The sequence below is a fragment of the Acromyrmex echinatior genome, chromosome 6, assembly GCF_024713525.1.
Source record: "Acromyrmex echinatior isolate Ae372 chromosome 6, ASM2471352v2, whole genome shotgun sequence".
Taxonomy (NCBI): domain Eukaryota; kingdom Metazoa; phylum Arthropoda; class Insecta; order Hymenoptera; family Formicidae; genus Acromyrmex; species Acromyrmex echinatior.
Genome location: NC_141857.1, coordinates 15,574,618 through 15,587,144, shown reverse-complemented (window position 1 = coordinate 15,587,144; position 12,527 = coordinate 15,574,618). Strand labels below are relative to the sequence as shown.

At 33.5% G+C, this 12,527-nt stretch overlaps 1 protein-coding gene across 1 annotated transcript in view; it reads left to right on the top strand.

Moving 5' to 3' along the window:
- Positions 1-12,527, top strand: part of spz3 (Spaetzle domain-containing protein 3) — a 279,567-nt gene that overhangs the window by 20,757 nt on the left and 246,283 nt on the right. The gene's annotated exons all lie outside the window — the stretch shown is intronic.

Here is a 12,527-nt window from a genome sequence, read left to right as displayed (position 1 = left end):
AAAAGATTGCGTGAAGTTTATGATGAAACTTCAATCATGGAGTGTGAATTAGTAATATGCGCTTCAGAAATTGTATACATTGGATTCTATTTAAAATAAGAAATTAATGTTTTATAAAAAAAAATATATAATATAATACTTAAATATATTACTGAATTTTTTAAATTATTTTTAATCTCCTTTTTCCCTGCCTCTATTCAGCGGTTTAAAAATTATATATGATGAGAAAGCGCAAAATTGTTCTTCAAATAAGTTAATCAAATTGTTAAAATAAAAATTAAATAATAAGAAATTGTAATTCTAATCTCTATTTCTTTCTGGGTTTCCTCCACAATCCTAAAATATTTTTTTCGCTCTCTTCTATAACATCATCTACTTGTCACGTGATTTTAAAACTTGCACATTCCTATTTCTTCTTATCGCGAGTGGAAACGAATATTCTTTCTAGTTACAATTAACTATATGATAGCCGTTCAGTATGACGTAGACAATTAATGTTCGATAGCTATTCGATAATAGTTTATAATGGTTCAATAATTAGGAACGCTTAGCTATTTGTTTTACATTACATTACTAAAAATATTATTATAATTAGTTGCTAAATTAAAATCATTGCTAAATCATATCATTAAAAGATCGTAGAACAAATAACATATTTATTTAATAAAATTGCGAACAAGGAGAAAAGGAAACGTGGGAGAGAATATAAGAAGAAGAGAGAACGCGAATACGATGATAAGTGTAGGACCGCAATGGGCACGAATACTATAGCGAAATAAGAGTACAATGGGTGGGACATATATCATTAGCAGCGCACTATTTGGCAACGTCGCAATGCATCTCGATCTTTAAATTTTATATTATTATGCATACTGTTTGGCAACGTTGCAATGCAAAATAACATTCATGATGTCATCGTGAAATATGTCGTATTAACATGTCGAATGTCCTTAAAAAAATCTTTTTTTACATTAATAAAGCTGTATATCGGCGCTTGCATTTTTGATCTCTCGCTTGTGTTGGTTGAACAATCCCATATGCATTCTCGAAGAAATGTGAAATGGACGAAACTTAGAAAGAGCTCGGACAATGTTCATGCATCAGTCGTTCAGATGGACCGCTACTGCAACGCTTTCCAAACATGTACAATTCCATGAGGTTTTACGTTCCTGTTCAAGATGAAGAGTTTTATACACAGTACGTTGTATTTTATTAATTTTTTACTGTGTATAAAACTCTTCATCTTGAACGTATGTATTATATCTGTTGAGTTGTGTAGTGTGAAATTGCTCTGTAAAGCAACACAACACAACACAACTCAACAGATATAATACATATACTAGAAAACTATATATTTTGTAGATAATATTCTTGAGACTTCCACGGGTGCTTTTTATATAAAGATTATGTGTTTCACGGGTTTCCTCCGTGTCCAGATCCATTCTTGGAATGCCAATGTTTCGTGAACCTTACAGTCTACTTCATTAGGGCGAGGCGCAGCATGATATTGATAAGAATGGATCTGGATACGGAGGAAACCCGCGAAACGCATAATCTTTACATTTTGTAGATGTCTCTGAAACGAACGAAATACATTTGTAAATGTACATTGTTTCCGAAAGTAACAACGTCTTATACATTTAATATAAATGTGTACAACTTGCTCTATGCGATTTCTATGTGATTTTCCTGATTACTAATATCGTAATTAAGACACGATTTATAGTATTTTAACTATAGAACATTAAGTATAAGTGATATATTGAAGATAAAGCTAGAAACACAATAAAAAGCACAGGCAATGAACACAGGTAATAAAAACTCTGTAAAAAATTTTTTATGCATGATTATGTATAAATATGTATAAACATATATAAATATTCATAAACATTCATAAATATGTATAATCATATACAGGGTGTCCCATTTTAATGTCCCACCTTCAACAACTTTCTTATTTTTGATCTTAGAAAAATATGTTTCAGACAAAAGTTGTATAGCATTGAGAGGGACATAAGATGGTATCATTAGTTTGACCTTGAATAGTTGATAATTGAAAGTTACATTCAGTTTTTTAAATGAAACCCTCTACTTTTTATTGCACATTCTTTTAGATTATCTCGAGAGGTTTCCAAATCATTAAATTAAGTTAATTTTTATTAAGTATTCTTTGAGTTATAAGGCTTGCAAGTTACAGCATCACCGACATTAGCATTATCCAAGGTGTCTGACCGAGGGCTAAAACCTTTTGAATGTTCATGATCATGACCTGGACAGCATTTGTTAAGATCAAGGCCATTGGAGGTTGTACCTCTTTTTTCATTTTTACATAGAAATGTAAATTTTAGTGCAAAAACGAAAATAAGATTTTTTACATCAAACTTGATTTTTCTGAAATAAATAGTGTGATAACTATCTTTTTAATTATTTTTAACATTATTATTATTTTTATTACACTAAAAGTAATTTTATAAAAGAAAGGAGGAATGAACATGTATGAACATATTTAATATATAATTATACACGTGTGTAAATATTTTCCTGCTTTCGTTTACGCAACGATTAGCGTAGAAGTATATTATTCTTATAATTATTCTTATAATTATTCTTATAATTATCTTATATTATTCTTATTTTATTCTTGTTGTTCACTGAGTATTAAACAAGGATTAAGTGATACTCTCTGCGCTAACTGCTGCGTAAACGAATGCACTCTTTATTTTTTTGTATGTTCATATATATTTATACATACTCATGCATAAAATATTTTTGATCGGAAATTTCAGCCTATCAGAAATTGTGCATTCTAATATACGTGATTTCTGATAGATTGAAATTTCTTATTTTTTATTTCTATGCCCTGTACTTTTTATTGTTTGCATTCAATGAACTCAACACTTGAGTAAAGAAGAAGCAAATCCCAAATTTGTAGGAAATAAGATGAATCCAATGATGGAATGTTTGGTGAGTCAATATTGATGGACGACAATTCAGGAGAGAATCACAAATCACACTTCACGCTTCGTCGTGCCACACACGTGTTCCCCATGCCACACACGTGTTCCACCATTTTACAACTCTCTCGTTACTCTTCTTTCTATTCTTCTTCCGAATACGAATTCGGAGCTTTCGGAAGCTTATACTTTAAGTTTCTCCTTGAATTCTGTCAATTTTTTAGCTCTACAATATCATCTTGCCCTGTGCGTCTTCTGGAATTCAATCCCGTCAATCACGTATTTCATGAGTGCTTCTGCTTCTATTTTGCCTCTAGCAGCTATTTCTTTCATCACATAATAATATTCCTGCACGGTTTCGTCTCTCTTCAGTCTTCTTCTAACTCGCTGTAACTTAAGCACTCGCTGTTATTGGTGTATTCTTTTAGATCATCCAATCAGTATTTTAAATTTGAAAGAATACATTAATAGCACTGAGCGCTTCAACTGTTGAGTCCGTTGAACGCAATCATTATGTTTCTAACTTCATTCATGAAAATTGCTACCGACACAGATGAAATGCTATTAAAGATCACTGATCTTATAAAAATTCGTGTTACTGTAAAAATTTAAATCATTAAAAGTAAGAAACTGATAATATTAGAATAGTTAAGAAACTGATATTAATTTTATGATTTATTAATATCCTGATGTATGATATTGTTTGCCTTCAGATTCATCTATTGCGGAGCGAATATTAATGTATTTTTTTAGATCATCCAATAGCGAGTGCTCATGGATCCGCTCTGTGACAATTGAGTCCGCTGAACGCGATCACATGGTAGGTGCCCAATCACAGCTCAATATCAGAAGAATAATCAAAGAATAATCTATTGATTGGTCAATTTTCTACGATTTAAGACCCTACGACCGCTACGACTTAAGACCCTACGACCGCTACGACTTCTATTGTAGTCCCCGCATAAAGTGGTTGAAATCCATTTCCTACACGTTCTACTTTCTTATCGCTTACGGACTTACTCTATGTCCCATTATACCAGGAAATGAACTTAGGGGCTCCGCACAATAAAAAGAACAGGGAATAGAGAACAGAGAATAAGAATTTTAATCTATCAAAAACTGTGTATTTTACAATTCATGATTTCTGATAAGTTGAAATTCTTATTTTCTGTTCTCTGTTTCCTGTTCTTTTTATTGTGCGAAGCCCCTTACCTCCGACGTGTCTTACGGCCTCAGACCAATATAATGCGGGATTTACAACAGAAGTTAAAGGATCTTAAATCGTAGAAAATTAAACAATTACAGTCGAATAGAATGGCTATTCTGCAATAAGCCATTAATTATAAATCAGAAATCAGAGTAAAAAATTGACGAGATTGATCAATTTCCAGCTTCTAATTTCTGATTTATGATTTATGGTTTATTGTAGAACGGTCATGAGAAGAATAATCGACTATGATTGGTCAATTTTACGACTTAAGACCATACGACCGCTAAGACTTCTATTGTAGACCCCGCATCACATGCGTCCGTTTTTTGTCGTAGAACAAATTTTTCAAGTCTGTTGATTGAATATGGGACAAAGAGGTCCGAAGTCTTCTTTGTCTTGCAGCTAATTAATATGCTTGAAAAATTATTGTCAAAGATGTACGCATGCGCAGAATAAGGCATTTAATCACAGAAAGATATATGATATCTTGAATAAATCATAGGCCGATTCAAAATCAAGTTTTATATTCAAGACAGTGACTATATTTATACGATCACCCTTGATTGGGTTTATAATATTGGGTTTTAAAATCAAAACGAGACAGGATAAAGAGAGTTTTAAGTCTCGCTTAAAATTAAAGTAACATTGGTGCAACCGGGCTTTAGTCGAGTTTAATAACATCTATAGTTATGAAACTGACCAATCATAGCTATTCTTCTAAAGAATGGAGTGACTGATTGGTTAGGTTTCAACTATGAATATTATTAATCTTAAAATTAAAGTAACATTGGTACAATTAGGCCTAAGTATGCTCTGCAAGAACTGCCGCACAAAATTCCGCAACAGACCGTAATTCATAACTTTACAATAAGGTGAATTTCGTGAATCGGTTGAAACTCGCCTTATGGATAAATTTACTGCTATTCTTATTTCCATTAGAGTACGTAGATCTAAAGCAGTATCTTGATTGGCTCATCGGCTTAATTCATGTCTTAAGGTTACAGAAATTTTGTTTGCGGCAGTCCCTGCCTTAAAGGCCATGGCACACATCTTCCGTAACAGTAAGACGTACAGTAAAAATGAGCCAAAGACAGTTGAGAATTCTTTTGAACTCTTAATTCTAATTGGCTGATTCTTACAGTACATGGATTCTTATTATGGTTATTATTACGGAAGGTGTATGCCATCGTCTTAAACGTAGTTCGACTTAAGTACAATCTTAAAAAGTTAGGAACCAATCAGAAAGCCGTCTTATTCCCATATTTATAGTTAGGTTTTTTATTTAGCCAATGAAATAATTTGTAGAGTATCTGAAGATAAATTTAAGGCTTCCTTAAATTTATCTTCAGATACTCTACAAATTATTTCATTGGCTATTGAGCATCTAAAGATAAATTTAAGGAAGCCTTAAGTACAAGGTCTAACTATAAATGAGACTATTAGTGTCTTAAGATATTACGTAAGACAGAAATAAAAACGGACTATGAATATCGCCCATAAAATGTTCGTCGCGCGCGATATCCAATGAGAGTATATCTTTAGAATGAAAACATCGGTAAAGTTATACACTCATTGGATATCGCATGTCATGCGCGACGAACATCGCGCTGGTGTGCCGGAGGCATTAGGGTGATCAGGTTTGTTGCATCGTATGCTTTAACATGCTCTAAAATGTTTCTATCATAGCATTTACTTACGCTAATGCGCTTGTTGAAGTGAGTAGCAGCTATAGCAGGAGTTATTAAAGTATGCTGGAGCACGTGTTGCGAACAAATCTGAGCATTTGTACGTTTTTGTCGACAAATTTTTCAAAGCCTGTTGATCGGCTATGGGATAGAGAAATCCGAAGAACTTTCTGTTCTGTACACATTTATCGTCATGAAAGAATAGCACCCTTAGGCTAATATTACATTTGTCGTATGACAAAGCATTTGAAGTCTATTGATTAATAAGAAAAAAGAGAAGTTGTTGGATCTTTTTATCTTATTATAGTCAATCAATAAATTTAAAATCTTTGTCATACAACAATGTAATACCAATTATTCTGCATATCTAATTCGCGTAGGCAGCATTTTAACATAAGGAAAAGAGGGGAGTCAGCAGTCTAATGTAATACAGAGAAGTCTGTGATTCAGACTAGAAGTGTCAAGCGTTAAGCAATAAGTAATAAACCAATGAACGAGGCGATAAGGACAGTGGCTCTTATGACCTTGCTCGTAGTCAATCAAAAAATATTGCTGATTGGTTTTGTTGCTCGCTGCTTGAGGCTTGACATTTGATGCTTCTAGTCTGAATATACCTTAAGATACATTTTCACGTGCTGCTAAAATAAGCAATTGGAGCGACAGATTTGTCGTTCATTATTTAGCAGCTGAAATTTTATAGTTTGAACAGTTTCAACTACAAGCGTCAAACGCTCAAACGCTATTGACAGTGCTGACATACTATCAACCATGTTGACCACCGTTAACTGTGATATACCTAATTTATTCTTTTTTTTTATGCAATCAGAATAATCTAATAACTGTTTAATTCGTAAGCGTTATTCATTAAGCGTATTAATATCGCAAATGATACATGAAAAATACGAACAACATATCGAATCTGTTGCTCAAATATCAAATTTAATGCTTCTTGCTCTTTCTCATGTATAAAATTGTCGCTCTAGTAGTTTTAAGACAAAAGTCGTAACGTGATATTTTTTGATCACGTTACGCTGAAATGATCAGTTCGAGCAGCTTGTGAAAATGCATCTTTAAGGGCATGTCAACACAACTTGCATAATCACATAAACATATGCATGAAGACGTAAAGCTTTTCAGGAAAAACTTTGCTGGTTAGACATCGAGTATGGCATATCGCGTTGCTGTGTCGGAACCATTAGGAGCTCCGCACAATAAAAGTAATAGAGAACAGAGAACAGAGAATAAAAATTCAACCTATCAGAAACTGTGTATTCCACAATACATGATTTCTGATAGTTTAAAATTCTTATTTTGTGTTCTCTGTTCCCTGTTTCTTTTGTTATGCGGAACATAACTCAAGATGCCGTTTCAACGCTCATCGTCAAAATAAATTACATGATCAAAATTAACGCTTAATATTCGTCAATTTCTATCACGTGACTTATTTTGATGCTTAAAATGAGCGTTGAGCGACAGCATGAAAAGGCATCTTAAGACTCCATGTACGCAGTGAATTGAGATAAACGGGGAGTGATTTATACACTGACAATTGATCTCTCTAATTATAGTGATTTCTGCGTAGGGAGTTTTTTTATTCTTTTTCGAGTGCTGTGATCGGTTTGTGCGCAATTGACTCATGTGCAATTGATATACAGCCAGTCACAGAAAGATTGCAATATTTTTTTCGATAAGTTTTGGAATACAGCTTGCTTATAATTAATTTTTATCCACAGACCTAACCATTAGGGATGTCACACACAAAATTCCGCAACAGTGACCTTAAGATGTAAACATAAACCAATGAGCCAATCACGATATTGTTTCAGTCTACGTAATCTAAATACACCGAAAATAGAAATAACAATAAACTTAAGATTCATAATCTCGTAATAAGGCAAATTTCAACTGGTTCAAACTTGTTTTATGGATAAAGGTCATGGCACTTTCCGTAATAGTAATCATAAGAACGTACTCTAAGAATCAGTCATTTAAAATTAAGAGTTCAAAAGAATTTTCGACTGTGGTTGGCTCATTCTTACTATATGTCTTATGGTTAGTGTTAAGCCGGAATCAAATCATTAGCTTCGACAATGCAAATCTGATGCGTCGGAATTCTCTTATATTATAGCATATGTCACGTGCACTGTAGAAAAGGACATTTAAATGCCTCAGATTTGCCGAATGCAGTTTATATTAGGTCATCTAAAAAGTATCCGCGGTTTTTTGTCACTAGATGGTGTTGGTGGTCAACACATCTAGTAACAAAAAACCGCGGATACTTTTTAGATGACCCAATATATTAAAGATTGAGATTAAAGATTAAAGATTGAAATTTCACCAATGAGGACAAAGAAATTTTAGCTCCTTTCGTTTTGATTTTTCTTTTTGATCAGACTTCACTCTTTCAATTTTCAATCTCGTTCTTCATGCGTAGTCTGATTCCGGCCTTACAAAAGATGTGTGTGTGTGTGCCATAGCCTTTAGTTTACTGCTATTTTTATTTCCGTAGAGTACTAGAGAGTACTAGATCTAAAGCAGTATTCTGATTGGCTCATCAGCTTAAATTCGCATCTTAAGGTTACTGTTACAGAAATTTTGTCTGCAGTAACCCTTAGGATGAAATTATACGGTGCTGAAAAGGGCTGCGAAATAGAGAATGTGTCATTGAAATAACCAATTAGCGCTATTCGGAATAACACAGAATAACGCTGATTGATTATTTCTATGATGCAAAATGACTATTAGCAGTAAATTTTGAAACACAGCCTAAAGGCCATGGCACACACTTTCCGTAATAGAAATCAGAAGATGTACCATAAGAATCAGCTAATCACAGCCAAGAATTCGTTTGAACTCTTAATTTTAATTGGCTGATTCTTACGGTACGTCTTATGATTAGTGTTACGGAAAGTGAGCTATGGGGATCGATTCTGTGTCTTGAAATGAGGTGAAAATTATAAAAGTGAGCGAATTTACTAAAATACTGATTATTTCATTGGTTAACATCTAGTAAATTTTCTACTTTTGTAGTTTTCACCTTGTTTGAAGATACAGAATCGATCCCAGGCTTCAAGAACCGCACACAAAAATGTAACAGTAATCTTAAGACGTGAACTTAAGTCGCTGAGCCAATCAAGATACTGCTTTAGATCTACGTACTCTAACGGAAATAGAAATAGCAGTAAACTTAAGGGTAAACTTACTCCATAAGGCGAGTTTCAAGCGGTTGAAATTCATTTAATGCGTCTACAATAGAAGTCGTAGTAGTCGTAGGGTCTTAGAAAATTGATCAATTATAATCATAACTATTATTTACATACTCATAATTACAGCTTTTGACATTATAAATATATTATAATATTTTATACTTTTGCCTTATGACGGATAAATATAATATTATAATATTTTTGCCTTATGATGGAAGAATATGTGAAAATAAAAATCTTTTCTTACTGAGCAAAAAATAATAAAAATTAAAAAAATTAATTTCTACAAAGATATAAAATCCGTCATGTCAATTTATATTTAGTATGTATATATCGCGCAAAACTTTAACAAAGTCAATAAAAATTGATAGTTGTAATGTATTGTCCCCAAAATAGCCGATATGTCTTACGGAATTTTGAGGACGGCCCTCAATGTACTTAGGAAAAATGTGTCCTCGAAAAGTATAAATTTTGTAGAATAATAATTTTCGGAACGTCCCTGAAGTGTACAATTTGTGTGCAGAACTTCGGAGATGGTCCTCGATGGAATCAAAAGTTCTCAAAAGAACCAATTCCTACTAAAAAGGGTCCCCGAAATTCAGGATTAATATATATATATATATATATATAGATATATATATATATATATATATATATATATATATATATAACTTTCTTCTGCAGAGTATCTTTTTGCAATAAACCTCGTCATACACCTCGTATATTGGGAAGGAAATTTACACTGACTCCTACAACTTATCAATATATGAAGGTCAGAATCGGTTGGAGCCTATGTCTTTTGTGGAAATTGCAATTGGCGACAACCAATACAACAACATAATCTTGTCTCGTGCAATAAGGGCTTTCATCGAAAGACGCATGGATATTGAGCTGTTCGTGCAATCAATCGCGCCTTCATCATTATTCTAAATCTTGATAGAAATCGTAAAAATGCGTGATGTTAATTTGGTCAAATAAACACTGCGCGATACATATCTGTATATGAAGCCGCTCTCAACTGTTCTCGAACTCGAACATTGCGTTGAGAACGTACGAGGGCAAGTCAATAAGTTTATATAAAAAAGTAAAGCACATTTTTTTTTATCAATTCATTTTTATTTCTCCACAGACATTAAGTCTCCTTTCAGTTCGATACACTTGATCCAACTTTTTCAAATCCGAATAATATGATTTGCTCAACCCTTCAAAATAAGCCTCTGTTTCGGCGATGAGCTGCTCTCTGGTGAATCTCTTTCCTCTGAACCATTTCTTCAGGTTTGGAAACAGGAAATAGTCGCAAGGAATTAAATCTGGCGAATATGCTGGATGGGGAATTCGTAGCGGAATTCGTTGAATTTGGCCATCAGTGCCGGGCATTTGTGAATGCATTGTCTTGATAGAAGAGCACTTTCTTCTTCGCCAAATGGGGATGTTTTTTTTTAAAATATTGTTGAAACGGTCTAATAAGGCTGCGTAGTAATCGTTTGCTTCGACGGAAGGTAATCGATATGAATTATACCGTGTGCATCCCAAAAAACTGTGGCCATCACCTTTCCGGCCGACTTCACAGTCTTCGCCTTTTTCGAAGCTAGTTCGCTCGGTGAAGTCCATTATTTGATTGTTCCTTCGTCTCAGTGTGAAATAATGGATCCATGTTTCGTCCACAGTAATGAATCGATGCAGAAATTCATCTGGATTACGTTAAAACATCTCCAAACATTGTTTTGAAATCGTCACACGGTCGCGCTTATGGTCCACAGTGAGCAATCGCGGCACCCATCTTGCCGATAGCTTTTTCATACCCAATTGTTCGTGCAAAATTGAAATCACTGTGCCATATGATATGCCTGTGGCCTCAAGAAGCTTGCGCACTTTCATTCGTCGATCAGTCAAAACATATCGCGGACTTTATCGGATGATTTCTGGCATAGCAGCTTCAATTGGACGTCCCGAACAAGATGCATCATATGTGGATGTACGACCACGTTTAAATTCATTCACTCAATTGTATACAGTCGCAAACGCTGGTGTAGATGTGCTATGAATATTATCCAACTCGACTTTGATTTCTTTCATTAAACCTTTCATATGTAGATGTTTAATGACTACACGAAATTCGGTTTTTTTCATTTTGCAAAAAATACAAAGGTTATTTGCTTTAATTGTCTACAGAAATGAAACCATGCGATGAATTCCGTTCAAAATTTGACAGTAATCAGCTGAAAGATGCTATTTGTCAAAAAGTAATGTGACATGACACTGCGATTGCTCTCTGACAGATTTTCTAAGAACTTATTGACTTGCCCTCGTATACTCTGAGCTGTGCCAGTATATCGTCAATGAAATATTTAAATATTTTGTAACACTTTTAGGTGAAAATTGTATAATCAATAAATGTGATGCTGTAGATTTTTTACCCAAAATTTATAATAAAAAAATCAAATATAAAGTGTAAGTTAATAATTTATGCGTTAGATAATATTGTAAACAGTGTGAAAAGTAAATTTACATTTTATTGTTAATTGGAAGCAGGTGCTTAAAATTAGATTTGAAATTAATTAAATTAAATTAAATTAAAGTTCCTGCTTATAAATATTGTAAGAACTATATATTGTAAAATTAATACTGTTAATACTGTAAAACTACATTATATATAAAAATAAACGCTTATTTAAACTATATACTGGATGAATGACATTATTTATTCCTTTTTTATTATCGCGCTATCATGTTACGCACGCCACCAGCATCTTTGCACTCAATGATACTGTCACGACTATATTAAGCATTCTCTCTATTTAAATTATTAAGTAAAAAACGTATGATAAAATATTTTTTCGTGTGAGAAGAAGATACAACGGAAGCGAAAACTCGACAGGAAAGATGACGACATAAGAGGAATAGAGATGATAAGTATATGCGGTAAGTGTATGCAAGTCTTTGTTATCGATACATTTTTGGAGAAGGTGGCGGGTGACGAAAAAAATACGGAACGCATATAGCGGAATGTCATCACGCGTATCATGTTTATGTAATACATCGACCGAAGTCCTATGTTTACATAAATATAAGGCCCTGACTATCGCTGTTTATATACATCAATACCAGCTCTCGGTGACCTTTTCGCGTATACGAGTACTCCCTGCGCTTAGTTTCCTCCTCAGAGAATCCTAGTTAGAATCGACCTAGTATACCTACTCAAATTCATGGGAGCAATATGTCGTCAACGTATCTGTAATAAACAGAGATGAGACAACTGATAGAATTTGAAACCTTTTCTAAATCAATCACAACGATATCAGAAAAATTCGGGAATAGAGGTCCATAGTCCTACCATAAGTCTGTTTATAGATGATTCCATTGAATGTGAAATATGTAGATGTCAAAACAAATTTTATCGCATTTATAAATAGATATTTTTATGACACGTTTTATGAAGTTTATTCGATAGAGCTCATTCAAATATCACTAA